Here is a 27,608-nt window from a genome sequence, read left to right on the forward strand (position 1 = left end):
TGACTGATACGCGAGGCCGCAATGTGTCTTTCATGACTGCAGAAGACATGCACATTCTGCTACTTAAGCAAGCCATTCCAAGTCCTTAACACCAATATAACACAAAGCCCCAAAAGTACAGTTTCTATGCAAGCCCTTTTTCATGACTTTTCTTAGTTTTGTTGAACTCCGGGATACCATGTGTTTTTCGGCCCGTGTTCGCTGATGCGTGGCCTTCGGTTGTCATGCACGGCCTGGGTAGTGTGTGGTAGAGATTTTGTTAATGTGCTGTAATGTTTGTGCGTGCCAAAGCAGAGGCCGCGAGCCATTAGGCTAACACTTGTTCCTCTTTAAATGGGATTTAAACTTGTTTTTACATGCTGTGGTAATTAGGTATCCGACACACTATGCAAACAGGCGAGGGCCAGGAATATTTAAAGGATAACAGTAATTATATGATTTGAAATCTTGAAGATGTGGGTGGGTGGGGCAGAGGTGTATTTTCCAGATTGGTTTTGTGTACTGAAGTGTTGCATGAGGAAGGGGGGAACCAGGCAACACAGCATGCACTGCAAGGAGGAGGAAAGGACATGTGTTTCCAGAGTGCAAACATCTTGAAAACGGTGCAGTGGCAAAGATGTGGCTATGTCACACCCGTGATTGCCACTGAGATAAAGGTCTACCTTAAACTCTGTCATATGTTGTCCATGAAGTCATCAGTTGGCCCGTAGGGACAGTGTTTCGAAAAGGTTTGCATCCCGCCCAGGGGTGTTGCTAGGTTTATAAAATATCCGGGGCTCAGGGCTAGCTAGCCTTTTGGTTGTAGCCCCTGAGGTTCTATCCGAGGCTACAACCACAAGACCATGGGCTTTAGGCCCCTCGGGCATCCCCCTAGCAACGCCTCTGCGTGCAACGCAAACGAAGCACATGTGTTCTCACGCTCCATGAGCGCCCAGATTGCACTTACAGGCAGGAGAGGAATTGGGCTAGAACAGGACTGCCTTGTGAGGCCCAGAGCCCATAACCCCTTGAGGTACCCCTGCAGATTGTAAGATCTTCACTGAGCAAGTCATCTATACATCCGGTTAAGGAGAATATCTCTGACAGCATGGGGGACCTGAGGCAGGAAAGGAAGGGAAAAGGAACCGTTCTGATTCCGGCATGGAAACAATAGATGTGCTATTTAATCAATATGATACAGGGTGAATTACATGATATACGTGCATTATAACCACATTCCTGTACAGGAGGAGAACGCAATAGACGATTTCCTGAAACGTCACCCTCAATAGAAGCCCTGTATGTGAATGGTTAAGGATGCCTGCAGATGATTAGCTGCAGAAGTTCAGACAAAGCCACTCTCTTCTATACCGTTAACATTGGGCTGCTGCATCATTTCAAGTATGCTTGGACACTGTCTTACTACTTTGGCAATGGGCAAGTATTTACAATGTCCATTGTTTGATCATTCCAATTCATCATGCATGCATAAAGATTTATCCACCTAACGATAACGAAAACACACCTGCGCAAGGTCGCACTATATTCAGACATGCACAACACACAACACAAAAAGCTTGCAGCACAAATGGCCTTTGATATTCATGGCCCTGATGCCTCTGGGCGCAGCTCTGCACTTTGCAGGGTGAAGATCAAGCCTTGCTTTCTCCCCAAAAAGATTGCTCGTCACCCCCCTCTCTCTCTGCTGATGACTTTGATTCCTAATACTCCTCAACAATCAGAAACAATGTGGAACACCTTATACTCCCTTTCATCTCTCCCTCCAACCTCTTCTCTCCACCATCTATCACTCCAACCGTTACTTTCTCACTCACTTCACCCCAACTCTTCAGCTGAACGTCTGCCCATCCTCCTCTCTTCCTGTGCCCCCCATTGACCACTTTGCATCTCACATTGTTAAAGCAGCTTGCACCTGGCACCTCCTCCTACCTCGCATCCCTCTTTAATTGCTCCTCTCCAGATGCCTCCTTCCTGGCGCTACAAAATTGCCACTGTCATGACAATGATCAAGAAATCCACGGCTGACACCAGCAACCCCTCCTTAGACAGAACAGTCTCCCACACTCCAACCAGTCTACAACCCTAGAACGGGTCGATGGCAACTGTATAGTTGATTTTCTTGAGGTTTGCTCACCCTGAGGTGCCTGTGAATCAGCCTTCTGGAGCAAACAATCCCCCGACACTGCTCTCACCCACATATCCAAGGGCTTCATTCCAAACGTGGCGGTACGGAAATAAGGGTGCTGGTCGCACCATCCCAACACCCTTTCCAGATCAGCACATGCCAACTCTGCCTTCTGGTGTCATTGTCTGACTTGGCGGGCGCACCGGCAGGCAGAGTTGTCACGGAAGCACCAGCACCATTGACAATAGTGCCGGTGCTTCCATAAACCCATTCCCCTGGAGTCCTATGAGAATCCACAAGAATGGGGACTTACCGAATCCGCTGCCTGACTTTCCGCCACACCAGGACTTGTAATGTCCCGGTGGCACCAGGAAGTCAGGCAGTGGATTCAGTGTTACGAGGACAGCGGCATCCTGCTGGCTGCACCGGCGGGTTACCGCCGTCCTCTTAATGAGGCACCAAATCTTTAACCACTTTAGAGAGGAAGTATTAGAGAAGAAATTAGGAAATGTGAAAAACACAATTTTGATGTCATTTTTCATGTCATTTTTATGTAATAAATTGTACAGTACGGAAGGCTTGTTTTTAACCAAAGCACAGTAAATACAAATATATCTATTAAAAAAATATTAGTTGCACTTGCTCCTCGGACATTTTGTTGTATCATATGGAATAATGAGATGGCAAACCTCACTAACTGCCCTACCAAGAAGCACTTGTTATATGTTTCTTAGATTGGGAAATCGCCATGCCTAAAATATGTTAGGAAGAATCCTGCAGTATTAGGTGTGGTTGGTTGGTTTGAACATCCAGGATTAATTCAAAGGACTGCCAAAGGCTTTATTACGTTTTTTTTATGCTATTCCCTTATCTGTGAAGAAAAAGTAAGGCGAGTGTAAAACATACAGTAAACAAGCACCTAGCTATCTCTCCATTGCTAGCTGTGGCCAGGTATTTCCAGTGGGCCCCAGACTGCAAGCACAGGAGACTGTTACCACAGTTCAGACTGGGACTACTTGCACTAAGTGCGGCCCAGCCCAAGGGTAAACATGTGAAGAGTAGTGACATTAAATGCTGTGGAAAATGAAGCCGTTGCTCATGTCTTCATTTTTTTTATCTCTACAATACCGTAGAAGACATACGGTAAAGAGAATTTGTTTTAGTAATGGTAACTTCTGCATTTGGTATTAGAAAGAAAGTCATTGATGTGAGCACTAGAATAGAATCAGTAACTAATGTTTGTTTTTATCTTTTTGAATGTTACTGGTCCTTTTTATGGGACATATTCTTGTATTGATATGATCATGACTTTAAAATATCTGTTTTATATTGTTCTTTCATTTAATATATTACGAAATAAAAAAATTGATTGATTGTGTGACCAAGAGAAGTAAAATGTAAAACAAAAAGAGTTTGAGCTTAGAGTTGGCCATGACATCAATTCCGGTCTTGGCAATGTCAAGAGTTTTGCTTTTTGTGGCATTCGATTCTGCATGCATTGGATTGAAATTGGAGTGAGGGCATTTTGTTTAGCGCCAAGGCTTATATCTGGTTTTTAAAGATTGTGGCATTTAAGACACATAAAAATGACTTGCATGAGACATTGGTTAGGTGGAATGTGAACAGTGGTTTGGCTCATCTGGAGTCTAGAGGCTCAGTGAGAAAGAAAGTATGTGCCAGCTTTTGAAGGAGAAGTAGTTCAGATCCAATAACCTTTGCACCCTACCTGCAACCCTCTGGGTGCGTCCCCTGTGTACAGCGCTCTTTTCCTTCCAGGCTAGGTTTGCACCTTATAGGTCCCAGGCATGCATGCATAGATGCACATGGAAGTAATGCACCACAGTCAGGTCATCAGGATTCAGAAGATAAGGTCTGTTTCGTAACAGTAATTTGGACACAATTAAGTTTTTATTGATTCCAAGAATGCTAACCAAATGAATCTACAGTTTTTCTTTAAAGAAAGGATGATGTTCTTTCAAGATAGGTGGATTTTCTTTTTCTTTGATGTGTGTTAGGTGATTAAACATCACATTTCTGGCTTACATTGCTATTATCTCTTGGTTGTCGTCTCTTTTTCCCACTAGGCAGCTTTCTTTTCTAATTTCATTGGCTGCCTTTTGTGTTTCGATTCTCTGGAAATTGACAGCACACAGTAGCTTGTTAAAAATCTTTTGGTGCTTGGCTTGGCTGGTGCTATGCGGCATCCTTTGTCCTTGCGTCTTCAGCAGTTCTGCCTAATTTGGCTTCTGTTCCAATTCTCGTTCATGTTGGCTTTGGGGCATAGAAAAGTCTCTACCCCTCAGGCTGATGGTGGCTGTATGTCACTTGTCTTACTCCTCGATAGAGGACTATGCGGTACAGCAATGCCCTGCTTCAGCATCTTGGGTAGAGGACTATGCAGCACAGCAATGCCCCACACAAGCATCTTGGCTAGAGGACTGTGCGGCACAGCAATGCCCAGCTTGAGCATCTTGGGTAGAGGACCATGCGGCACAGCAATGCCCCGCTTGAGCATCTTTGGTTGAGGACTATGCGTCACAGCAATGTCTGCTTGAGCATCTTGGGTAGAGGACTATGCGTCACAGCAATGTCCGCTTGAGCATCTTGGGTAGAGGACTATGCGTCAGAGCAATGCCCCACTTGAGCATCTTTGGTAGAAGACTATGCGTCACAGCAATGCCCGTTTGAGCATCCCTGCTTCAGCATCTTGGGTAGAGGACTATGCGTCACAGCAATGCCCCGCTTGAGCATCTAGGGTAGCGGACTATGCGGCACAGAAATGCCCTGCTTAAGCATCTTGGGTAGAGGACTATGCATCACAGTAATGCCCTGCTTGATCATCTTGGGTAGAGGACTATGCAGCACAGCAATGCCCCACTTGAGCATCTTGGGTTGAGGACTATGCGTCACAGCATTCCTCCACTTGAGCATCTTGGATAGAGGACTATGCATCACAGTAATGCCCTGCTTGATCAGCTTGGGTAGAGGACTATGCGTCACAGCATTCCCCCATTTGAGCATCTTGTGTAGAGGACTATGCAGCACAGCAATGCCCCGCTTGAGCATCTTGGGTTGAGGACTATGCATCACAGTAATGCCCTGCTTGATCAGCTTGGGTAGAGGACTATGCGTCACAGCATTCCCCCGCTTGAGCATCTTGGGTAGAGGACTATGCAGCACAGCAATGCCCCACTTGAGCATCTTGGATTGAGGACTATGCGTCACAGCATTCCCCCATTTGAGCATCTTGGATAGAGGACTATGCATCACAGTAATGCCCTGCTTGATCATCTTGGGTAGAGGACTATGCGTCACAGCATTCTCCCATTTGAGCATCTTGGGTAGAGGACTATGCAGCACAGCAATGCCCCGCTTGAGCATCTTGGGTAGAGGACTATGCAGCACAGCAATGCCCCGCTTTAGCATCTTGGGTAGAGGACTATGCAACGAGCAATGCCCCGCTTGAGCATCTTGGGTATAGAACTTTGCAGCACAGCAATGCCCCGCTTGAGCATCTTGGGAAGAGTACTATGCGTCACAGCAATGCCCCACACAAGCATCTTGGCTAGAGGACTGTGCGGCACAGCAATGCCCCGCTTGAGCATCTTGGGTAGAGGACCATGCGGCACAGCAATGCCCCGCTTGAGCATCTTGAGTAGAGGACTATGCAACGAGCAATGCCCCGCTTGAGCATCTTGAGTAGAGGACTATGCATCACAACAATGCCCCACTTCAGCAAAGGGAGGGTGGTTCTAGGTGCAGACCTTTTCCTTCATTCTGGATGGGAGTCTCTATTTTCTTGAGGACCACAGCTCTCAGGAACGCTCCCTTTATCTCTGGTTCTGGATTCAGTGTCAGTATGGTCCTTGCTCAAATGGGCATCAGCCTCTGTGCTTCTTGTTCAGTCAGCTGGATTTGTACTGAGCGTTTTTTTGCATCTTCTTCAGTTTCTTTATGGTTCTTTCCTGTATGTTCCTTTATTTCCTATTTTCTACAGGTGTAAAGCAGCTTTTTCATTTAGACTTCTTGTCAGAGCTTTTTTTTTCATTTTCTTTCTTTGGAGCCTCCCTTGTGAGGACTGTTTTTAAGGTTGTCTTCACGTGGAGTGACATTTGGTCTGGTTTTTGCACCCTTACACATGCTGCCCAACATCTGTTATACTGTGAGATAAACAACATGCATCTTAATTCACTGGTTGGGACCAGCCCTGCAAAGTCTCATAAATATTTCTGGAGTTTATATTTTCCTTCACTGCCCTGACTTTATTGTAGTGTCCCTGCTAAGTCGATGAAGATTTCTTCTTGGGTCAGGGTTCTACACGTAGTCCCATTTTACCTTCATAGGTGCTGTGAATATAAAGGCATATTATTTAGACAAATTAAGTCGCATATGAGGAAAATAAAGAAAAAAGGGACCATGAGCGATGGCGGGTGGTGGGAAGAAAGGAGATGGAAAGGAAAATGGATCAGGAAGAGTAAGGGTAGGAACAAGTGCGTTAAAATATATAAAAACACAACATGAAGGATCCAGGGGAAAACAGAAGGAAGAGAAAGAAGACAAGTAAAGGGGAAAGAATAAAGGGATCAGGAGAGAAGGACATGGGGACAAGTAATAAAGCTTGCAAAGTAAAAGATTAGGGGAAAAGACAAAGCAAAGAAATAAAAGAAGGATGGGTACAATTAACAGAGAAGCATAAACAGAGATGGAAAGTCAGAGGGCCTCATTACACGGCAGGCGCTAAGGGATTACCGGCACCAGTAAGGTCACCGGTGCTGGTAATCCCTAAGTGCCCTACTACGAGGTACCTCAGCGGGTCCCGTCCTTAACGCCTGGTCTGACCAGGCGTTAAGGACGGGACCCGCTGAGGGACCTCAGAGCTAATAACGGTACCGCAAATTGCGGTACCGTTATTAGCTCCTTCCCCATTCCCAGAGAGCCCTATGGGGGCTCAAATGGGAATGGGGAATGGTATTTGGAATGGGGATTTACCGGGTCCTCCAGGGTCGGAATGACCCGGTAAGTCCCCATACCGCCTACCCGGACCCGGTATGCGGTAAGGGAGTAGCCATGCCGCTAACAGCGGCATGGTTACCTCCTACCGTGTAATGAGGCCCAGAGTCTGAAAGAGAGAGTGGATGACGTGGTAGAGAGAGTGGATGATGTGGGAGAGAGAGTGGATGATGTGGGAGAGAGAGTGGATGATGTGGGAGAGAAAGTGGATGATGTGGGAGAGAGAGTGGATGATGTGGGAGAGAGAGTGGATGATGTGGGAGAGAGAGTGGATGATGTGGGAGAGAGAGTGGATGATGTGGGAGAGAAAGTGGATGATGTGGGAGAGAGAGTGGATGATGTGGGAGAGAGAGTGGATGATGTGGGAGAGAGAGTGGATGATGTGGGAGAGAGAGTGGATGATGTGGTAGAGAGAGTGGATGATGTGGTGGGTGGGTTAACAGGATCGAGCAAAGTAGGGGAAGGAGATATTCACAGCAAGTTGAGAAAGAGGTGGCATTTTTATGATACATAATAGGAGGAGAGAGAGAGAGAGCGAGAGAGAGAGAGAGAGGTGAGGGTACGTAGGAAGATAGAGGGATGACTCGGTGAAATGTAATTGGGGAAAATTAGGGACTGGGTGGGTGGTGAGACCCAAAAACATGGGATAATTGATAAAAAACTGTAGTTGAAAGACACTTAGAAGAATATAAGGAATGTAATGCAGAAATAATTTGAGAATTTATGATGAAGAAATTACTGAAGCTTCAAGCGATATAGATGTGGGAGATGAAGGTTAAAGGTTAAAAGGTGGGCTGAGAGACACTCTGCCACCAATAGAGATGCACATGGAGTAATACTGGGGTGGCCCCCAAGGCCAAGAGGAAGATAGAGCTAGAGATGACAGGCAGATTGGGAGATGTGGAGTGTGTGGAGGTCAGAGGCAGAGATGGGGTGAACGAAAAAAGGGTAATGTGGGAGATGTGTGAGAAGTGAAAAGCTCATAAACATAGAATATCAATTGGGATAAAGAAACAGGAACTTGATGCAGGTAAGGTTTAACAAACGTTTAAGGGAAGAGCATTCGAGCAGTAATGACAATGCACAGGAAACTGGGGCATGGGTGAACATGAAGGCCAACAAAATGGGTTGAAATTCGGGTGAAAAGCTGAGGTAGAAATGGGACAACATCTTTGGTTGAAAGATCAGAAAAGGACACAAGATGGAGTTTATAAGATGAACGGCAGAGGTAGACATTAAAGAGGGAGGTGAAAGAGAAAATGGAAAAAGGTCTGGGAGAGGAGGACCAAGACACGTGGTGTGTGAGGATGAGATGTGCATATAGAGATGAGCGCTTCAGGGGTTTATGCTGCAAAAATGAAAACAGATATGGATGAAATGATAGGAAGTGAGGCAACAGAATGAGGGAGCCAGCAAAGCAGGAACCAGGCAACAGGTAAAGGTGAGCAGGCAGGTGTGAGTCATACGGATGAAAGAAGGATAGAGGTAGAGTTGGGAGTGACAAAAAAATAAAGGCAAGGACGAGAGAAAGGGAATGCGAGACAGATGGGCGTGGGAGTGTTAGAAAAGTAGAAATTGAACTGGGGAGGAGAGAGAGAGAGAGATGAATTTGGGAGCTTGTTAATTGTGTTCTGATCTTAACTATGTATGCAAAGCTTTAATTGGCAGAATTATCAAACAATAATATAAAAGGCCAGATGTATGTTTGTCCGATGCTGTAATGCGCAGTAGAAGCTGCCCGAATGCAAAGAATGCTCCGCTAGAGGGAGCTGTTGCCTTAGGATATACAGAGCTCCAAGTCACGTAGCTTCGCCTGTTGTAAGCTCTAGAGGGCGTTGTAGGATATATAGTGGTCCTACTGTGTTAAATGAAAAACTGCACTTTGGCCTATGTGCAATGGGCTGTACACTAGTACTTAATAAAAAATAAAATAACATTAGATATGGATCTGAGAGAATGAGAAAGGTGCAGAACAGGAGTGAGCAGACGGCACAGACACAGGAGGTTATTGACTGAGAAAGCCAGTGATGGTCAGAGTGTAAGAAATCTATAGGCATTGGTGAGAGAAGCAGGAATGATGCTAAGAGGAGGGAATGCATAGGCGTGGAGATGAGAGAGGTAAAAATGGATGTGACATAATGGGAAAGGAAGAAATAGGAGTGAGAGGAGGTCAGACACACAGAAGACAGTAAGTGAATAAGAACAACCAAGATATAGATTATGGTATTATAACGGTATAAATGGGGGTGCAAGAGGTGGACAGTGCGCTGAGAGGAGGGCATAAGTAAGGATGTAAGGGAGACAGGTTTATAAACTAAGTGAGAGGGTGGTATTGGTAGGCATGACAATGAGAGAACAGAAACAGACGGGGTGCGTGAGTGCGAGAGAAAAGGAGTTGAATGGATAGAGGTACTATAGAGATGCATGTTGGAGTAGGAAAGTGTAAGTGATTGGAAACTAGGATGGGTGAGAATAGGAAAAACGTTAACATGAAAGTTTCAGGGCCCCAGGTCCATCATACGAGAGGCAATTTTCATCCCTAAGGTGGGAGGATGTTTTATCCCTACAAGAACATAGAAGGCAAGACTAGAAGGGTAGGGGTGTGTTTGGGTGCTTTGGTGAGAGGACAAACATTGGTGATTTTTTATTAACTAGTTGTACCCATTCCAAGAGGGAGGGAGGGTTCTTGGAAGCTAAATGGACATTCATTATTGAGTAAGTCATTCTAGAACCTGAGTGGGCATTCTATGACTGCCTTTCATCCTGAACTAATGGCCCAGGAGATCCTCTACCCATAGAGGTCAATGACAAGGTATTACACCTGGGCCTATTGGAGAATTTAAAGTGAGCAGAAAGCGGAACTTGCCATGGTCCTAGGTCCTTTGGACAGCAAGTGATTAATTGTAAATTGAAGTGTAAGTAGTTAAACTCTATTGGTTGTTGCAGTGTTGCGCTGGGGCTGGGGGTAAGGGAGGGGAGAGAACTGCTGGACCTTTCAAGCCTTCAGTGTCCCCGCCCAAAAACAGGCTATGGTGACCCCTGCAGAGCTTGAGTGAGGCAATCGCTTCTCCTCTTAATGCACACTACTTGCTTGGAAACAGTAGTCAACAGAGGAAGGCACCGCCTGGCTTCGCCATCAGTACGCTCACTCTAGCACTGTTCGCTGCCACCGTACGGAGCTTTCTGTGGAGTGCTTGCCCTTGTGCGTGCATCCATCAGAAATACTATTCATGGATTTAATTACTCGTATGAGGCATCACATGTAGCTCGAATTAGACCAGTTGCAGGTGGGAGGTCATAAGGGGATCAATGGGGTTCAGCGGCACCACTGCTTTTGATAGTTTCGGAACTGGCAGGAACTTATAGACTGTGAAAGGCAGACATGGAAGGGAGAGGTTGAGCAATGGAGAGTTGTGCTGTCACAAAGGGTATTGGTACTGCACAAGTGCACGCTGAGACTGCACAAGATTGGCACATGTGTACAATTCCAACTTAGATGTCCATATTGCCCTATGTCGTTCCCTGTGACACCAAATATATTGTAAAATGTCTTCCATTGCCTTTATAAGTGTATGATTCAAAATCCCTTCGGCTTGGGATTTTGGGTTTAGCTCCAGCGTGATGATGGAAGTACCTGAGCCCACAAGGCTGTTCTAGGCATATGATGGTGATGATTTAGCCCAATAGGACTGTAAAAAGAAAATGAATCACAAAAGACCTAATTTTCTTTCCTTACCCCTTTGACTCCATATGTATATGGGGGGAGACCCCCGCAGTCCCCCTTCTTACCCCTCCACATGTTTTATTAACTTTACTCCCGCCACATATATATGCGGTCAAATTGGGCATCCCAAATTCAGTCTTTTGTGATTTGAACTTTTCTGCCTCGATCTTTTTGGGTATTACCAATGGTGATCCTTGGGCATGAGCGACAGTACCGTACAGTACAGAGCATATGATAAATATTCCTGCCATAAGGGGGTTTATCTCAAATATGAGTCCGTATAACACATATATGGTGTAGGATATACAGTAGATCTAGAGTAGATTTGAGGGGAACTAGACTGGTGGTCTGTGAGACAAGTAGCATGGAGTTAGGCTTGAAGTGGGATTTGAGTGTTACCTTCTGAGGCTGATGAGCAGAGGATGAAGTCATCACTTGAATGAGCAAATGGGTAGGAGCTTCTCTTGAAGGGATGTTTCTTGAGTATGCCAGCTTTGATGAGTTGCCGTTGATGATGAGAAAACAGCACCCTAGTACTTAGGAGCATCTGATGTACACTGAAAGGCCATCAACAGGAACATCCACATAGGTTGGGTGCCGTTGCAGGGCTAATGCATGGATCTGCAACAGAGCAAGAATAAATGGACCAAGGTTAGAGGAATTGATAACTATTTTAAGGAACCCTGACAGCAGTGCAGGGATCTAGGGGAGAGGATGGCCCAGGACAAGGAAATATCAGGAAGGTACATTAGAAGAACTATTATTAGTCACAGCTCAGTTTATAGAGCAATGAAGTCTGTGAGCAGGGCTTACACAAAGGGCAGGCCATCTCCCTCATGGTGCAAACTAATGAGTGCATGGATTAATGGTGGGTCCTGAGGGGATAGACAAGTTAGCGGGAATGGGCTCAGAGAAGAAGCTACTTCGATCCCATGCATCATCTTTTTATTATAGTTGTAGTGCTGGACAGGGCCGCTATGCCTGTAGGCTATTGCACCACTTAGATAGGCTCAGGGGCAAGCATGCAGTCAAGTTCCACACAGGAAAAATGCTAATCAGACATAAATGGAAGAGGGGTGGTGGCCATCTGCACCGAGCCTTGACGTGAGCGGTGCTGCATCACCTTTTCCAAAAATATTGGCTGTACCTGCTGAAAAGGGCACTATGACACCATGGCAGCTTAATAGAGGACCACAGGGAAGCAGAGCAACCAGTTATCTGGGTAGTTAATCCTCCAGGCACCTCCAGGGAGGGTATCCCACCCCTTGAATAGGACAGAACAAATGGTAATATGTGTTAGGTCTGTAACAGAGAGGTGGAGATGGAGGAGCTGCAGTACACTGGGGAGGAGAGGGGATTGTAGTGAAAATGGAGGGCTTGTTGCAAGCAGGTAAGGGGAACTGAAATATGCAAATGGATGTTGAGGGGTGAGGGAGGGTGATATTATTTGAGAAAGAACACTTAACCTGATGGATTATAGGGCTTTTAATTACATTGACTGGGAATGATTAGGGTGGGAAAGATAAGCAGGTGTTGCCAGTAGTGTGTTAGGGTAATCAGGGTGATTTGAGCTAGTAGAGGATTGTCATAGTGGGAGGGGATCTGGGAGATTGGTGTTGCAGGTAAATGAGAGGTGGAAACATATTATGGATTCCGCTATGGGTATGCAGTGTCAAATAATTGGATCGGGGGATGGCGATGAGGTTCTGGATACTGGTTCGGGGATCACAGAAAAGGTATGTGGAGGAAGAGGGGTTAAAGGATAGGGGATTGATGTAAAGAGTAGGTAGCTGATGTTAGTATGGGGGACTTCTGAGTGGAGGAGGGTTGTTATAGCAGGTCATAGAGGATGAAGTGGAATAGGAGTGTGGGAGATGGGGGCATTGGAAAAGTGGTGTTTGGTGTAGGCAGTGAGCAAGTGCGATAGAAGCAGGGATCAAGCAGTAGGTAGAGCAACTGATGTAGTGGGGGGCACAATTGAGGTGAATGTGTCTAGATGGACCAAGGGGTTTGGTTTAATGGTAGGGTAGCAGAGTAGATGGCAGAAGGGTGGAAGGGGGAATGGAATGGGTGGTTGATGGGAAGAGAAGATCGATTGGTTTGGGTGAAAAGGGGAGGAGGGGCATGGAGTAGGTGCATGAGGGTGGTTTCGTAATTGGGTTTGGGCGGTATGGGGTATGAGTAGGATCTAAGACAGGGTGTGAAGTTGGTGGCTGATTGAAGTAGGGAAGGGAGGGAGAAAAGAATATGAACAGAGTGGGCCCTTCAGGAAGGGAGTTCATCAGACGAGATTGTAATGGGAGTTAAAATACGAGTAGTGCAGATGGAGTAAGGAATGAAGCATGGAGGGTGAAGAGAATGAGCAATGGAAATAGTGGCAAGAGGGGAATACAGATAGGTAGGTTTGAAGGAGGATATGAAGTGAGGGTGTAATGTGGGAAAGGGTTAGAGAAATGATGAGCGAGAATGCAGTGGAGATTTGATTATGATATTTGGGGTAAATTTGATTGAAAGAGGGTGGATCGAGAGATGTTATTAAAATATGGGCAAGAGGGATTGGTGTAGAGGGTGAATAAAATGGGGGCTGGAGTAGGTAGGTGAGGGAGGATAGATCGTAGGGGGCGAGTAATATGAATGTGGGATTGGAGTAGGAGACTGAGAGGGGCAATTTCTGCCAAAAGACATCAGAGAAGGGGAGAGAGGGGCACTGGAGTTTAGGAGATGTAGTTGAGAAGTAAAGTCAGGTGGCCCTTTTTGACATCTGGAGTTGGGGAGACAGTAGAGAGGATGTGAGAAGAAGTGAATGGTAGGCAGGTTTAAGAAAGAATGTACGTAGGAGTAATAGGGGAGAGGGATTGACAGAGGGATGGGGATAGAGTTAGGTTCTGGGCAGACGTAGAGTTGGGATGAGCAGTAGGGGGTTTGAATGCTTTGGGCCAAAGTGTTAATTTGGGATCCTTGGAAGGGAATTGGAGTAGGGAAAGCATGTATTGGTTTGGGAATCAGGATTTGAGATGGGGTAGTGGATTTGGTGGAAAGAGAGAATGATGTGAGGATGAGAGGAGCAAAAGTGTACGGGAGCACAGAAGGGAGAGTGGTGTGAGAGCATTGGAAGAGGAAGTGAGTATGGGTGAGAGATTGGAAAAACGTTGATTTGGCTACAGAGTTTGGTATTTGGAGATAGTACAACAAGGGAAGGGGCATTGGAGTACATGTGGTCAGGCAAAGGGGGCTTAGAGTAGGTTAGAACTTTGGGGAGCCTGTTGAGAAGTTAGGGGAATTGTAGGTATTAATCAGAATGTGGGACCATTAGGGAGGAAGAGATATGGTATGTACTTGTAGGTATGTGTGGGCAAGGGCATGGAGGAGGGAAAGGATGGAAGAGTGTAGTAGATGGAGAGGCATTAGAATTATATATTACATGGGCACAGGGATGAGTTAACTGGTGTGAGTGGCAGTGGGTAACACAGCAATGTGAACTGGTTTAGGTTTGGGGGAATGGAATAGGAGTTTTGGAGTAAAGAGGTATGGATGGGATTTGAGTAGTGGCCCTATAGTAGAATCAGTAACGAGACTAATCATCCACATTGTGAAATGGGAATTGGTCTAAGCATGCAAGAGAACTTGGCAATTTAGATAATGGCATTAATGGGGAGTAGGATTGTAGTAGGTTGAGGGTGAATTGGAGCCAGGATGCCTAAAAGTAGGAATATAATGGAGGTTTGACAATGGCAGAGTAGTGGGTGGCAGATAGGACATTGTATTAGAGTGATTGAAGGCAGAGGATTGGAATAGGGTAGAGAGAAATGGGGAGGATGGTGTATTGTGGAAGTAGTAGGGAAATTGAGATACAATGGGAGGGCAGTGAAGAAGATGGAGTAGGGGAGAACAATTATTGGGGTGAGCAGGTAATGTGGATGGGTTTTGCAACTTTATGAGTGATGGAATGAAGGGGAATTGGTATGAAGTCATTGTTATAAATGTGAATCAAAGAAGCAGGTAAGGTTATTGCGGTGGCACTTCAGGCGATGGATAGTTTGACCTTGGAGTGGGAATTGGAGCAGGTTCATGAGGGGGTGGAAATTGGTCTATAGGAAAGAAGTGTTGGTTTAGATGGAGCACAGGGGGATTAGAGTAAAGGTTAACTGTGGAAATGTAATGTGAAATTTGAGAAGGTGCCTGATATAGGCTAGAGGAATTGGGAAGAAGAGGGTGGGGTAATAGGAAAGAGGTTTAGAGTAGGAAAGAAGGATTTTGAAATGGAGATGGGGCAACTGCAGAGAGGATTCAAGTAGGGGTTAAGGAGGGGTTGGAATGGTTTGGCAAAGGGAGAGGGACAGGAGGTTTTGGGTGAAGTGGGAAGTGAAGTCGGTGTAGAGGGTAAATGTGGAATTGAAAATTGGGTTTGAGGGCTGGGTGAATGGGGATTCAAGTAAGGGTGGAAAGGATGACAGAGTGTATGAATTTTAGTATGGGTAAGGTGTAAAGTTGGAGTTGCGATTTAAACTAATGTAGGGATGAGAGAGAATTGGGAGATATTGGGAGAATATGAGATGCGATGGAGAGGAATAGAGTTGGGGTGAGAAGAAAAACAGAGAAGGAGTGAGCAGGGAATTGGTTTGAGGATGGGACATAGGTAGAATTGGAGCGACAGTGTGGGTGATTAAAGTAGGGAGGTTAAACTGTTATGATCTTGGGTTTCTGTGGTGCCCCTAGAGGATAGATAGTAGGCCTCCCTCCTGACTGCACCACATGAGCCAGTGTGAAAGAATAGCTTTGTGAATTGATAGGGCGAAATGGTAGTAGCGCAAAGGGTAGCTGAAGGGCTCCCTCCTATGCTGCAAGGAAAAGACAAGAGACAGAGGTTAAATACCAGAATACCAGCATCACGCACCAGCCATCCCTTATTTTGGATTCACACCTTACCTGAATTCAACAAAAAACGCAAATCCAATGGAAGAACAGATTTCAATGACCTGAAGTCCTAAGGGCAAGAGCATAGTTAATCCAGAAAATATGCAAATACACAGCAGCTCCAAAGCAGAGTTGCTCACAAAGAACAAAACCCAAAGTACCAAATCTTCTCCCAACTATGTTAGGGATACTGTCCAGAAAACAGAAAACCATTTAATACTAAAAGACAAAGAAAAAACAAAAGACGAAAAACTACCTTCAAAATCCAGGAGTTAAACCAAAATAAAGTAACCTACAGAGTTGAAGTTCCAGACCAAATTAAAAGAGAAGTCCAGTAAACAGAGTCAGGTTCAGGAACACCAAAATAATCCATTATAGATCCTGCAGAAGGGAAATTCAAAAGGCAAAATCTAGGACAAACAGGAATCTGTGGTCCAAAACAAGCCGGTAGATCAAGAAGTCATGAACAAAGACACTGCTTCAAGCCTTGGTGAGACCCGGGCGCAATGGAATCCGCTATTGAAAAGCAGAGACCAGATGCAGAGTGTGCACATGACAGATCAGCTACTAGGTTCTTTCATCTGTCCCATATACCTTCCAATCCTTAAGATACTGTAACATACCCCTCAGCTTTCGCTACTCCAAGTTCGCCTGCACCGAAAAGGAGACGGTGGAGTCAGCAAGCAAATTGAATGGAGGCAAGGTTGAAGGACGGAACCATGGAAGTAGAGTGGATATGCCAAGACTCTGGAAGTTGCATGCTCACCACCACAGGGCTGATCACCTTGGTGGCAGTGTATAATCTGAAGTAATGAGTCATACATTTCCATTTAGCCCGTAAGGGCAAATGGCAGAGTGGACAAGCACACCTTTCCCCATTCCGTACATAACTCAGAACTCTATCTGTGAGCATTAGCCATTTGCCACGCCACATCTTGGGCATTCCGTAAATGGGTCTTGACATTTGATTGTGTTTTTAAAATGTGGGAGATGCAGTAGTTTACCATAGGGGCACAAGAAGACTGATCAACGTCTACCGGAAGCATGTGTGGATATTGCCCATACAAGGAGTCATGCCGATGGGGATGCATGCATTCTGTTATTGTAGGCAAATTCAGAAAATCCAAGCAAGGACATCTAGTTTGCCTGATGTTGGATACACAGGCAATGGAGATATTGTTCGATGGTATGATTATCGGATTGAGGTTGCCCATCTGTCTGAGGATGGTAAGCCATCGAAAAATGAGCATCTATCCCCAAGAGGGCTGTATGGGACCACCGGAATCGTGAGGTGTAGGCAAATTCAGAAAATCCAAGCAAGGACATCTAGTTTGCCTGATGTTGGATACACAGGCAATGGAGATATTGTTCGATGGTATGATTATCGGATTGAGGTTGCCCATCTGTCTGAGGATGGTAAGCCATCGAAAAATGAGCATCTATCCCCAAGAGGGCTGTATGGGACCACCGGAATCGTGAGGTGATTTGGGTGTCTCTGTTAGATATCCTGATCGAGGGTAGACCAAACTGCCAATAAATGTGCTGAAAGGACACGGAGCCAAGGCTGGTGTGAAGGGAAGCCCATGCTAGAGAATGGAACTTTCCATCTTGGTCAATGGATCAATGACCCCTCAGATAGTATTCAAAGACTTGGTTCATCGAAAGCTCAGCTATGAAATACATAGAGACCATGAACCAAGATTTATGCTGTAAGGGTATTTGGTTGCAAAAATCCCATAGGTTCTGTTCATGCATTTTGACTTGGATGCACACTGAACAGACCCTAATGTATTCAATGACGTGGCCTCTGTAATAGCAATTGTTAGGTTTTTGAGCATGGAATTACCTGATTATTTTTGGGACAACAATGCATTAGTGAAAAGTGATGTGTCTTGCACTATTCAATTTTTCTTCTATCGGACCAACGTGTATGTCATGGACTTTAAAGTTAGGGTGTTATTTTCACAAAACGTTTAGAGTTTCAATATTTGGATTGCAATATTGCAATTTATCACCTTGTGTGTGGGGGTGAGGGTGATGAATGTAACATGCACCCGACGTGCATTGGGAGATTGTTAGATGTTTTTCCCCTGTAACAATTGTTTGGGGTTTGGAATCCAGCAGACATTTTATAGGAGTGTTCTGCTACCCCTGCCATAAGTGTTGGGGTTTGGAACCCGGCACCAGTCTTATAGGGGTGTTCTCCCATGCATGCCACTAAAATTGGGGTGTTGGACACTGCACTTCAGGGGGTTTCCTGCCCACGCCTTGGAGAGATGGACGCTGGTACCTTATGGGTTGGGGTGGTCCTGTACACCTGCCATGCACGGTAGTGGGTGCCTGTACTCTGTGCATTTTGAGCTTTGTTTATTTGTTCTGGTTTAGTATACTAGAAAGTGAATGGTGTGCTGTGTTTCAGTGCACCTTAGTTGTTGGCAGCAAGATGAATGGGGGTGCTGTTTTGGGAGTGTGTGGCACAGTGGTGTGTTAAGAGTTAGGGCTGGTTCCTGGGTTTGAGTGTCTGTTGTTAGGCCAGCGACAGAGTGAGTGTTTTGTATGGTTGTTTGAATTCATTGTAGGTCGTTGGAGGGACGAGGTACGTGGAAGCATGTCTCCTTGTTCTTTGGAATGGAGTGAGTGGGATTTGGACTGGAGTTTTGGAGTTTGTAGTGGAGGTGGCCAGAGTGTTGTCGGTTTATACTTTGGTCGCACTACCCTGTGTATTTCCCTTGCACTTCTTTCCATACCTTTATCTTGGTTTCTGTTAAGGAGGGGGATGTATTGTGTCTTGTATTCCCTGCATTGGTCCTGCGTGAATGCTTGCCTGAGAGAATGCCTGATGGAATGTTATGCCTGTGGAATGTTGTGGTGTGAGTGCCTCTGTATGCTCCATGAATGTCAGTTGAAATGAAGCAGCCTGTGAGAGAGGAGGTTGGTGGATGTCTCCTGTGTACCTTCCTACTTACTTACCCTTGGACTTACTTGATGTATGTACCTTGTCACTGGAACTTAGTAAAGAAATTCCCTTGCCTTACCTGCAGTGCCAGACCTTTCATTTCACCCCACAACATAGTGCTTGTCCTTTCCAAGTTACAGGCATAGATCGGAGGCTCTTCATCATTCTGGGACAGGGGACCCTTGAGTAGACCTATTTGCATCGGCTCTGGTGCTTCAGCTGCCCCCTTATGTCTCATCAGTGTCTGCATAGAGTGTTGGCGTCTCTCACGCTTACTCTCAGATAAGTGTGCATCGATTTGAAGCACTACGTCTAATAAATCTCGATAAGTACCCGCTAAGGCATAAATAACTGATAGGGGATCTTTTACTCCTTCTGCCAACCCTTTATAAAAAAGGCCACTTATTTGTCTTCCAATGATGACTGTTCTGCCACTAGCTGGTTGAATATCGCAACATAGTGTAGTAAGCCCTGTGAGTACTTCTGGTGCTCTAATAACTCAAGGTCTTGCGACTAGGCCTTGTACCAGGTGTCACAGACCTGACCCATGGCTGCTACCAAGGCGTCAAAATCATAGAGCACCGGGCTGTTCTCTTCCAACAAGGGGTTGGCTCACGTGGCAGCAAGCCTGCAGGCCCCCCTAAGTAAGACAACATAAAAACCACCTTGGTGGTAGAGCACTATGTCTATGTACCCGCAAGGCAGGGATAACTTATAGGGCATCTTTAGTGGTTATGACAACCCCATGTACAAAAACAAAGGCCACTTGTTTGGCCTCTGGCTATGATGTTTCTGCAATTAGCTGGGTGAACATTGCAGCACAGTGTAGTAAGCACTGTGAGTACTTCTAGAGCTCTAATAACTCAAAGTCTTGCAATTGGGACATGTACCAGGCGTCAAAGGCCTGGCCAATGGCTATTCCTAAGTAATCAAAATCATAGAGCATAGAGCTGTTCTCCTCCAACAAGTAGTTGGCCCATGTCGGAACAAGCAGCCGCTAAGTGAGACGACATGAAAGCCACCTTGATGGTGGAGTTTGGAAAGGCAGTAGGGTGTCAAAGGAAGTGGAGTTTGCACTGATTTATGAAGGTGCAATAACATGTTAGATTACCTAATAACCTTTCTGGAGGTGCTAAGGGAAGTGGCTGAGGGAGAACAACAGAAAAGAGAGCTGGTGTCTGCATCGCTGTATTTATCGGACCAGTGCTACGAGGCTCGGGAGCAAATTCAGGGTCTTAGGAAGGGACTGAGTGCTACTATGACTGCCATCCAGGCGTTGGCTAATAGCAACATTTGAGGCCATCATATGTACACGTAGTGCTGCTACCACCTGAGTCAAGGCCGTGATGGGATTGGCAGCCCACTCCATTTACCACAGCAGAGATGCTATAGGCTTCTCCATCTGTTATGATCTGGGACTCAAGCGCGCACATGGAGAATGGTAGCCCTGCTTCCCGACTGCCTCACACAAGCTGGTATGAAGGTACGGCTGTGTGGAGTGATAGGGCGAAAGGATGGGAGAGTGGAGGGTAGCCCTAGGGCTCTCTCCTATGCAAAGACAATAGACAGGGGTTAAATACCAGAACACCTGCACTATGCACACATATACATCCTCCCTTCTTTTGGATTCCAACTTTACCTGAATTCAGCAAAACATGCAACCTGACAGTAAGAATAGATTTCCAAAACCTGAAAAGATTTGAAAACCCTGAAGTCAAAAGGACAAGAAATTGAGTCATAGACAAAATCTGCAAATACACAGCTCCCTGCAAAGAACAAAAGTCCCAACTATGTTAGGGATAGTGTCCAATGAATCATTCTTCTCCCAGCTATGTTAGGGATAGTGTCCAATGGTACAATCTTCTCCCAACTATGTTAAGGATAGTGTCCAATGGTTGAATCTGCTCCCAACTATGTTATGGATAGTGTCCAATGGTTCAATCTTCTCCCAACTATGTTAGGGATAGCATCCAATGGTTCAATCTTCTCCCAACTATGTTAGGGATAGTGTCCAATGAATCAGTCTTCTCCCAGCTATGTTAGGGATAGTGTCCAATGGTACAATCTTCTCCCAACTATGTTAAGGATAGTGTCCAATGGTTCAATCTGCTCCCAACTATGTTACGGATAGCGTCCAATGGTTCAATCTTCTCCCAACTATGTTAGGGATAGCATCCAATGGTTCAATCTTCTCCCAACTATGTTAGGGATAGTGTCCAATGGTTCAATCTTCTCCTAACTATATGAGACCTAGGTCCAGAAAACCAAAAACCACTCAGTCCAAAAAGGCAAAGAAAAAACAAAATACAAAATTCCCCTCTCAGAATCCAGGAGTTAAACTAAAATAAAGTAACTTCTGGATTTGAAGTTCCAGGGTAATTCCAAAGAGCATTCCAGTAAACAGCCAGGTCCAGGAACACCAAAGGAATCCTGTTGCAATGGTTCAGAAGAGAAATTCAAAAAGGCAGGAAAAACTAGGAGATGTGGTCCAAAACAAGCCTGTAGATCAAGAAGTCACGAATGAAGACACTGCTCACTCTCCCGAGATCCAGTTGAGAAGTGCCGCTGAAGAGTTCTATGCAGACATTTGTTTCTGTTTTAGGCCGGGACACAGTAGGAGTGATGACGTCATCTCTGCTCGGCCCGCTTGTAGCTGCAGTCATCTGTGAGGAGTACAGATTAAAGAAGGGGTTTAAAATGGTTATAGATTGGGCTATGTATGTGAGCAAGATTGACATTCAAATTAGAGAACACTGGGTAGAGCAATTGAAGTAGGGTATGGTAGGAATGGAGTCGAGGCAGCCGTAGGTAAGGGGGCTTTATCTGTCCAAGGGCAAACATACATATCGATGTGGGGCACATTCCCGCTTCATACTTCACGTTATGAAAAGCTTTTATTCTTTAGAAATAATATCTAAATCAACAATTCATCAATATCACATTAAAACACATTTTGACGTGTTGGGGTTAGTAAGTGTAGAAAGATACATTTACAAAAATTCAAAAATGTATTTTACAATATGGTGAGGCGAGGCCTTTTTTCAGTTATTATGCATCATCTGAGTGGGCATTACCCAATCCCTTTTTGTCACGCTCTTGGTCATACTTTTTCTTAACTTTACACACCTTCTCCTGATGGCAGCCAATTTCATCTTCCATAAAAGGAAACTGTCAACTTAAACATTCCTTCCAGTATTAGACTAGAATATGGCCTTCATCAGGACCAAACCGATATGCCAGATCTTCTTTACGGCTTTACCCACAAGATGTCCTATGGGACTTTATGTAATTATACCCACTGTCCTCTTGTTAATATTAGATGTGAATGATAAAGCAAGTGATCATGTTTGGCTTAAACTGATGCATAGTTTTTTTCATACATCTTTGTGTAGATGCAGAAAGACAATGAAGATGTGGAGACATATGACATGTGCATGTTTAGAGTGAATGTTCCGTCCCCAAGCAGGTCATCAGCTGAGTGGGTTTCAGGAGTAGTGGGTCATGGTAAAAGTGTGAAGTGTAGATGTTAAGAGAGCATTGGATTTTAGAGGAAGGGATTTGAGGAGTGGGTGAGTGAGGAAGGCACATTAGAGTAACAGGGTGGGAGAGAAAGGGGGCTTGCATTACAGATTGTACATGGGAGTTGTGATTCAGAATTACAAAAGCAAAGGACAGGTTTGAGTAGGGATGGTTTGATTAGAGGAGGTGGTAGAGGGATTGGAGTTGTGGAGTGAAGACATTGATCATTTTGCAGATGTTACATAGATGGTGGGGGGTCAGTACAGTTGTAAAGGAAGGGGTATTTAATTGGGAAGTGGAAACAAGATTAAATTAGAAAGGCTATGGGATCCAAATCGGGCCTTGAGTAAGGAAAAGAGATTGAAATAGGTTATGAGAGGATGGATTTAGGGTACCAGAGAAAAGGTTGAGTAGTGGATGGAAGCCTGCAAAAAAGAGGGGGATTAAATGAGGGTAATTAAGTTAAGAAGGGGGAGGGTTTGAAGTGGGGAGATGAAATCTAGGGAGATGGATTGTACTCCATTGGAAAATGAAGGGGGATTTTGGACTGGGCGTGAGGTGGGCACTACAGAGGACTGTGATAAAAAGAGGAGGGCATTGGAGAAGGAGGCAATTGGTAATTGTAGCGAGGGGCAAACGAGAGGGTGTAGAAGTATGGGCCAGAGGTGGAGTTTCAGGACAGGTGTCAGATGGAAAAGGAATATTGAATATGAGGTGTTAGGAGAATTAATGGGAGTATGGTAATAATGGAGGATGGGGAAGCTTGGGGATGAGGACTGAAGGAGGAATGGGGTGATGACTGAAACAAGAGTTTGAAGGATGTGAGCTAGTTGAATGGAGGGTGAAAATAGAATTGGAGTAGTGAGTGTGGGGTAACTGGACTAATTGGGGTCTATGTGTTAGACCTGGGCATGGGGGATTGCGATACAGGGTAGGGTGAGTGGAACAGAGCAGGTGGAATATTAATAGGTAGAAGTCACTTGGAGAGGTGTAGCCAAAGTGAGAGGGAGTGTGAACTAGGGTTGAGGTGGATTAATTGAGGTGAGTGAAGACAGAGGGCTTGCAGTAATAATAGGAGGATTGGAATAGTTTGTATAGTAGGTGGTGAAGTGTGGGAGATTAGATTAAAGTGGAAATGGTGAGTTGGCATTGCAAGGGGTGATGTTGAGAACAAGGTATTGGAGTGGGGGTGAGTGGTGTTTGGAATAGGGTGGAGGTGGAATTAGAGTAGGGGGTGAGAAATGATTATGATAAAGGTCTTATAGAGACATGGCATAGGTAGTGCAGTTGAAGGGTTTGAGTGAAGAGATTAGAGGGAAAAGGGCTGAGGGCTAGTTAGAGCAGACACTGGAGTACATGTATGAGGAGGTAACACAATATGAGTATGGGTGAAGAGGTGTTCGAGTGGTGATGAGGACAGAATCAGAGCGAAAGTGAGGATTGAAGCATGGGTGAGAAGGATTAGAGCAAGGATGCAGAGGACTGGAGAGCAGATTGAAGGGTAATTGGAGCAGTGGGCTATGGAAATTAGAGTGAGAGGTTTGGGGGAATGGAGTAAGAGGGTTGAAATATAGGATGTTGGTAGTTGAAATGGGGTATCATTGATGGGGAATTGGAGTAAATATGAGAGTGGAGACGACTGAAGGCTGGGGGACTGGATGTACTCAGTAATGGGATAGAACAGTAGGGGTGAGAGTGTTTATACTATGGGAGAACACAGCCTGGGACTGAAATACTTTTTTTTTAGCTTGGTACGGGAATGGAGTAAATGCTATGGAGTTGAATTGAGATGGCGTGGGAGGCAGGATTCAAACATTGGCATGGGTAGTGAAAGTTGAATGAGGAGATGGGTGGGGCACCAGAGTAGGGGGAGTAGAGCTATAGATATGAGGTAAGCAAGGGGGACCAATGGAGTGAAGGGGGTTTGAGTAAAAGGATTAGTGGGATTTGGCAGTGGGGATGAGGCTTGGATGTGGAGCAGAGGTAGAGGAGTATTGTGGTCAGGTGGTATGGAATTAAAATAGTTTTGGGGAAGGGGGTAGGAGTAAAAATGAAAATGGTGAGTGTGAATATGGGATTGGATAACAAGAGGGCCAGGGTCTCTGAGCAATGAGTCCGGTGAATATACAGTAGGAAAGAAGAGAGATTGGGGTGGTCTGCACGAAGGGACAGAATTGGAATAAGGAGGGTTTCAAAGGGGAAGGAGAATGGCTCAGGGTGTGCAGGAGAATGGAATAAACGAAATGGGCAAAGGAGATACATGATTGTATAAGACGGTGATGGGCTTGACATTGGAGCTTTGGGAGGGAGAAGTGGGGTTTGGGGTACAGTGTGATGTGGATTTATTTACACTTAATAGTTTTACCTTATTTTACAACTATTTTCACAATTCTGGGAATGCTCCTTTTGTAGTTAAAGCATACCCTTGTATTGTATTTGATAGGCTATTGGCTGCACTTGTGCATCTGATGAGCTACTAAGAAGTGAACAATATGTGGGACCATGATAGGTGCGGATTTCTAGCACCGTTGGGGGTTTGTAGGAGTTGCTGGGTGAGCTTGCTCTGTATTGAGGTACACATTTTGGAAGTATGCATGCATTCAGAGAAACATATTCATTACATTATGCGTTCAGTTTGTGTTACAATGCGTGGCAGGACCTTGATGGCCAATAGGAATACCATAGGTATTGGATCTATGCATCCTTTTGGTGTACATGTCTGTCCTTTCCCATTTGCACAAAGACGTGTACATTTATTGTTCACATAAACACAACTACTACTTGATCACTTTGTATAAAGTTGCTCACATGCATTGTTCACATAAGCACAACTACTCCTTAAACATTCTGGGGTCAATACCAGCATCTCAAACAGCATTTCCCAAAGCCTATGCAGATACAGAGGGACATAGATGCCACACTACTGAGCCATGTTTGAAAAGCCGGGACTTTCCCTCTTGAATTCTTTTTTTTGTTTTTTTTGTTCACAACTATTGAGGCCAGTGCACCACTGGGTCCTGTACACTTGAACTATTATAAACTGAAAGCCTCCAACAAGGGAACAAAACAGAAATGTGAATGACCACTTCCCCAAACCTTTCTAGAACTTCTGGAATTTTCAGATGCAATCCCCCAACATGGTTCACATAGCAGGTACAGCTAAACTGAACCCTGTTTGACCTTATTCTCTGCCTGGATGAACTTCAGTTTAGCACGGGAATACAGAGAGGACATCCTAGAAACATCTTACCTCAGAAAGCAACCCTTTCCTCATCTCCCATTTGTCTCCCTGTTTTTGGGGAACATGTCAAGTTGTTATATCAGGCTAAAAGCCTAGAAGCCATATGTTATTAAAGAGAAAGCTTACCATAAATGATCAGGTCCAGGCTGTTCAGAAGAGATGGGCAGCTAAGTGGGACCACTTCATACTGTCAACCAAGCATTGTTTGTTGCAGGAGCCTTATTGAATAGTAATGTGAACAATCGTGATGTACTCCGGAGGATTACTGCAATTATTAACAGACTTCAAGTAGAAGAAAACTCAGGCGTCTGACTGATGTTCAGGGCTTAGTAAAAAACGGACCATGTCAAAGCTATTACCTGAATCTTCGTGAGCTTCCAGTGGAATAGGGAATTCAGCTTATGTGTCATCAGTATGCATGCACCTGTACCATGCGGCTGCCTTAGGAATCGCATCATTTGGTACATCGCAAAGGGAATGTTCTGTCTATGGAGGAAGCAACCATTTATCGGTAGGACTATGTCAGGCCAGAGAAGATTGAAGATTTGCAGTCCTGGGTCCCAGCTTCACAATGAATTAGCAAATTCTAGGCATGACACTGCAAGTCAAGTTTATCTTGTTTTGGGTTCCTGTCAAAGCAGCATCTGTTCAGACAGGATTTGTTATGGGTTTCTTAAGACCAACTGCTAGAGGTGAGTGAAATTGTACAGGCGCTGTTTAAACATTGACTGAGAGAACAACATGACACACAATGCAGGAGGACCACCGTCATTTGCCCAGCCCATCAACATGGCGGTCTGGCCACGCCAGCCTCTATCCTTAGCATGTCTTCCTCCATGCCCCTAACAACCCCCAGTTCCCTACTGGGGTCACAGTTCCACTACTTCTGTTTGGCACACTTCTACCTCTGGCTATTGGAGATGGCTTTAAAAGAGAGGGGGATTAAAGGAGGGGATTGTAGTAGGTGGTTAAATAGGGATTGGACTAGGTGGGGGAGATTGTTGTCGAACCTCCAGAGATAGAAGGTGTGTTGAGTGGAGGAGTGTGGAATTTTGCTGTGTTAGGCCATGAGATAAGACTGTTAGTGGGAGAGATTGGACTGGGATAGGACAATGTGATATGGCTTCAAAGGTGCAGTGAATGTGATAGGTGGATGAAAGCAAAGATGTGTGACATAGGAGGAGATTGGAGCGGGTTGAGGGCAGATTGGAGTGTCAGGACAGTTTGAGTAGGGTTTAAAGTGTTGGGGTTATAGGAAAAGGGTTGGATTATGGCTGACAGAGGTTTGGAATAGGGGCAAAGAGTGTTTGGAGTGGGGTAGTGGCATCATTGGGGCAGGCTGAATGTTTCAAAATAGGAAATGGGACATAGAGAGGATGGCTGAGGTGTGACATTTTGAAGCCTGAAAGTTGGATTTGAAGGATAATACAGAAAAGGTTACGTTTTTTGGTTTCAGTGGGGTGAGAGAAAAGCGGGATTTCAGGGATGTAGGAAAGAGGGTGGATTCAAGTTTGTATTCAGTCTTGTGTTGACTTAAATGTTCAGTTTATTTCATTTGTTTAATTGTCTCACCTTCTTTCACTTGCACTCTTGACTTCAGAGCTCCTGGTCACCCCCTCTGCGGTGTCTGGCAATTTAATGTCCATTGCTCAGCAGCCCTTGTTCCTGACTGAGGTCCTGGTGTGCTGTTCTGCTGCTCCCTGGGGGGGGAGGGGGGTGACCAGACCTTTTATACCCAGTAAGTGTCACAGTGGAGTGTGTAACACATGCCATCATGACATCTAAAATGGTCGGGGCATACCATCTTCCTTCAGGGTCAATGGAAGAAAAGCTCAAGACTAAAAGAGGATCTACCTCTTTAAAAATATAATTAAATATAATATGGCTAATCGAAGTAGAAAAGAGGCCATATGCGTTAAGGAATTCTGTCGCAGCAGTTAATTTTGCCTTTGTTACAACAGAGACGTCACCCCTGCTGGCTCTGTTTATTTAATGTGCTCACCGTCTTGTGACATCACACAGCTGCAACAGTGACAACCTCAGTGTTCTACCTAAAGGGCTTGGTTCACTAGATGTTGCTGACGAAAGGCTGATTATTGCTAAAATATAATTTTTAAAG

General features: G+C 45.1%; 1 long non-coding RNA gene across 1 annotated transcript; it reads right to left on the reverse strand.

Moving 5' to 3' along the window:
• Positions 1 to 4,006: 4,006 nt before the first annotated feature.
• LOC138481388 (uncharacterized) lies at positions 4,007 to 27,222 on the reverse strand. Its single transcript, XR_011274236.1, has 4 exons — positions 27,062 to 27,222; positions 20,369 to 21,392; positions 11,259 to 11,480; positions 4,007 to 6,471 (listed from the first exon to the last, which is right to left on the reverse strand). It is a non-coding gene; the product is annotated as an uncharacterized lncRNA (long non-coding RNA).
• Positions 27,223 to 27,608: the final 386 nt, after the last annotated feature.

Source organism: Ambystoma mexicanum, chromosome 5p (assembly GCF_040938575.1).
Source record: "Ambystoma mexicanum isolate Mex_15411 chromosome 5p, UKY_AmexF1_1, whole genome shotgun sequence".
Taxonomy (NCBI): domain Eukaryota; kingdom Metazoa; phylum Chordata; class Amphibia; order Caudata; family Ambystomatidae; genus Ambystoma; species Ambystoma mexicanum.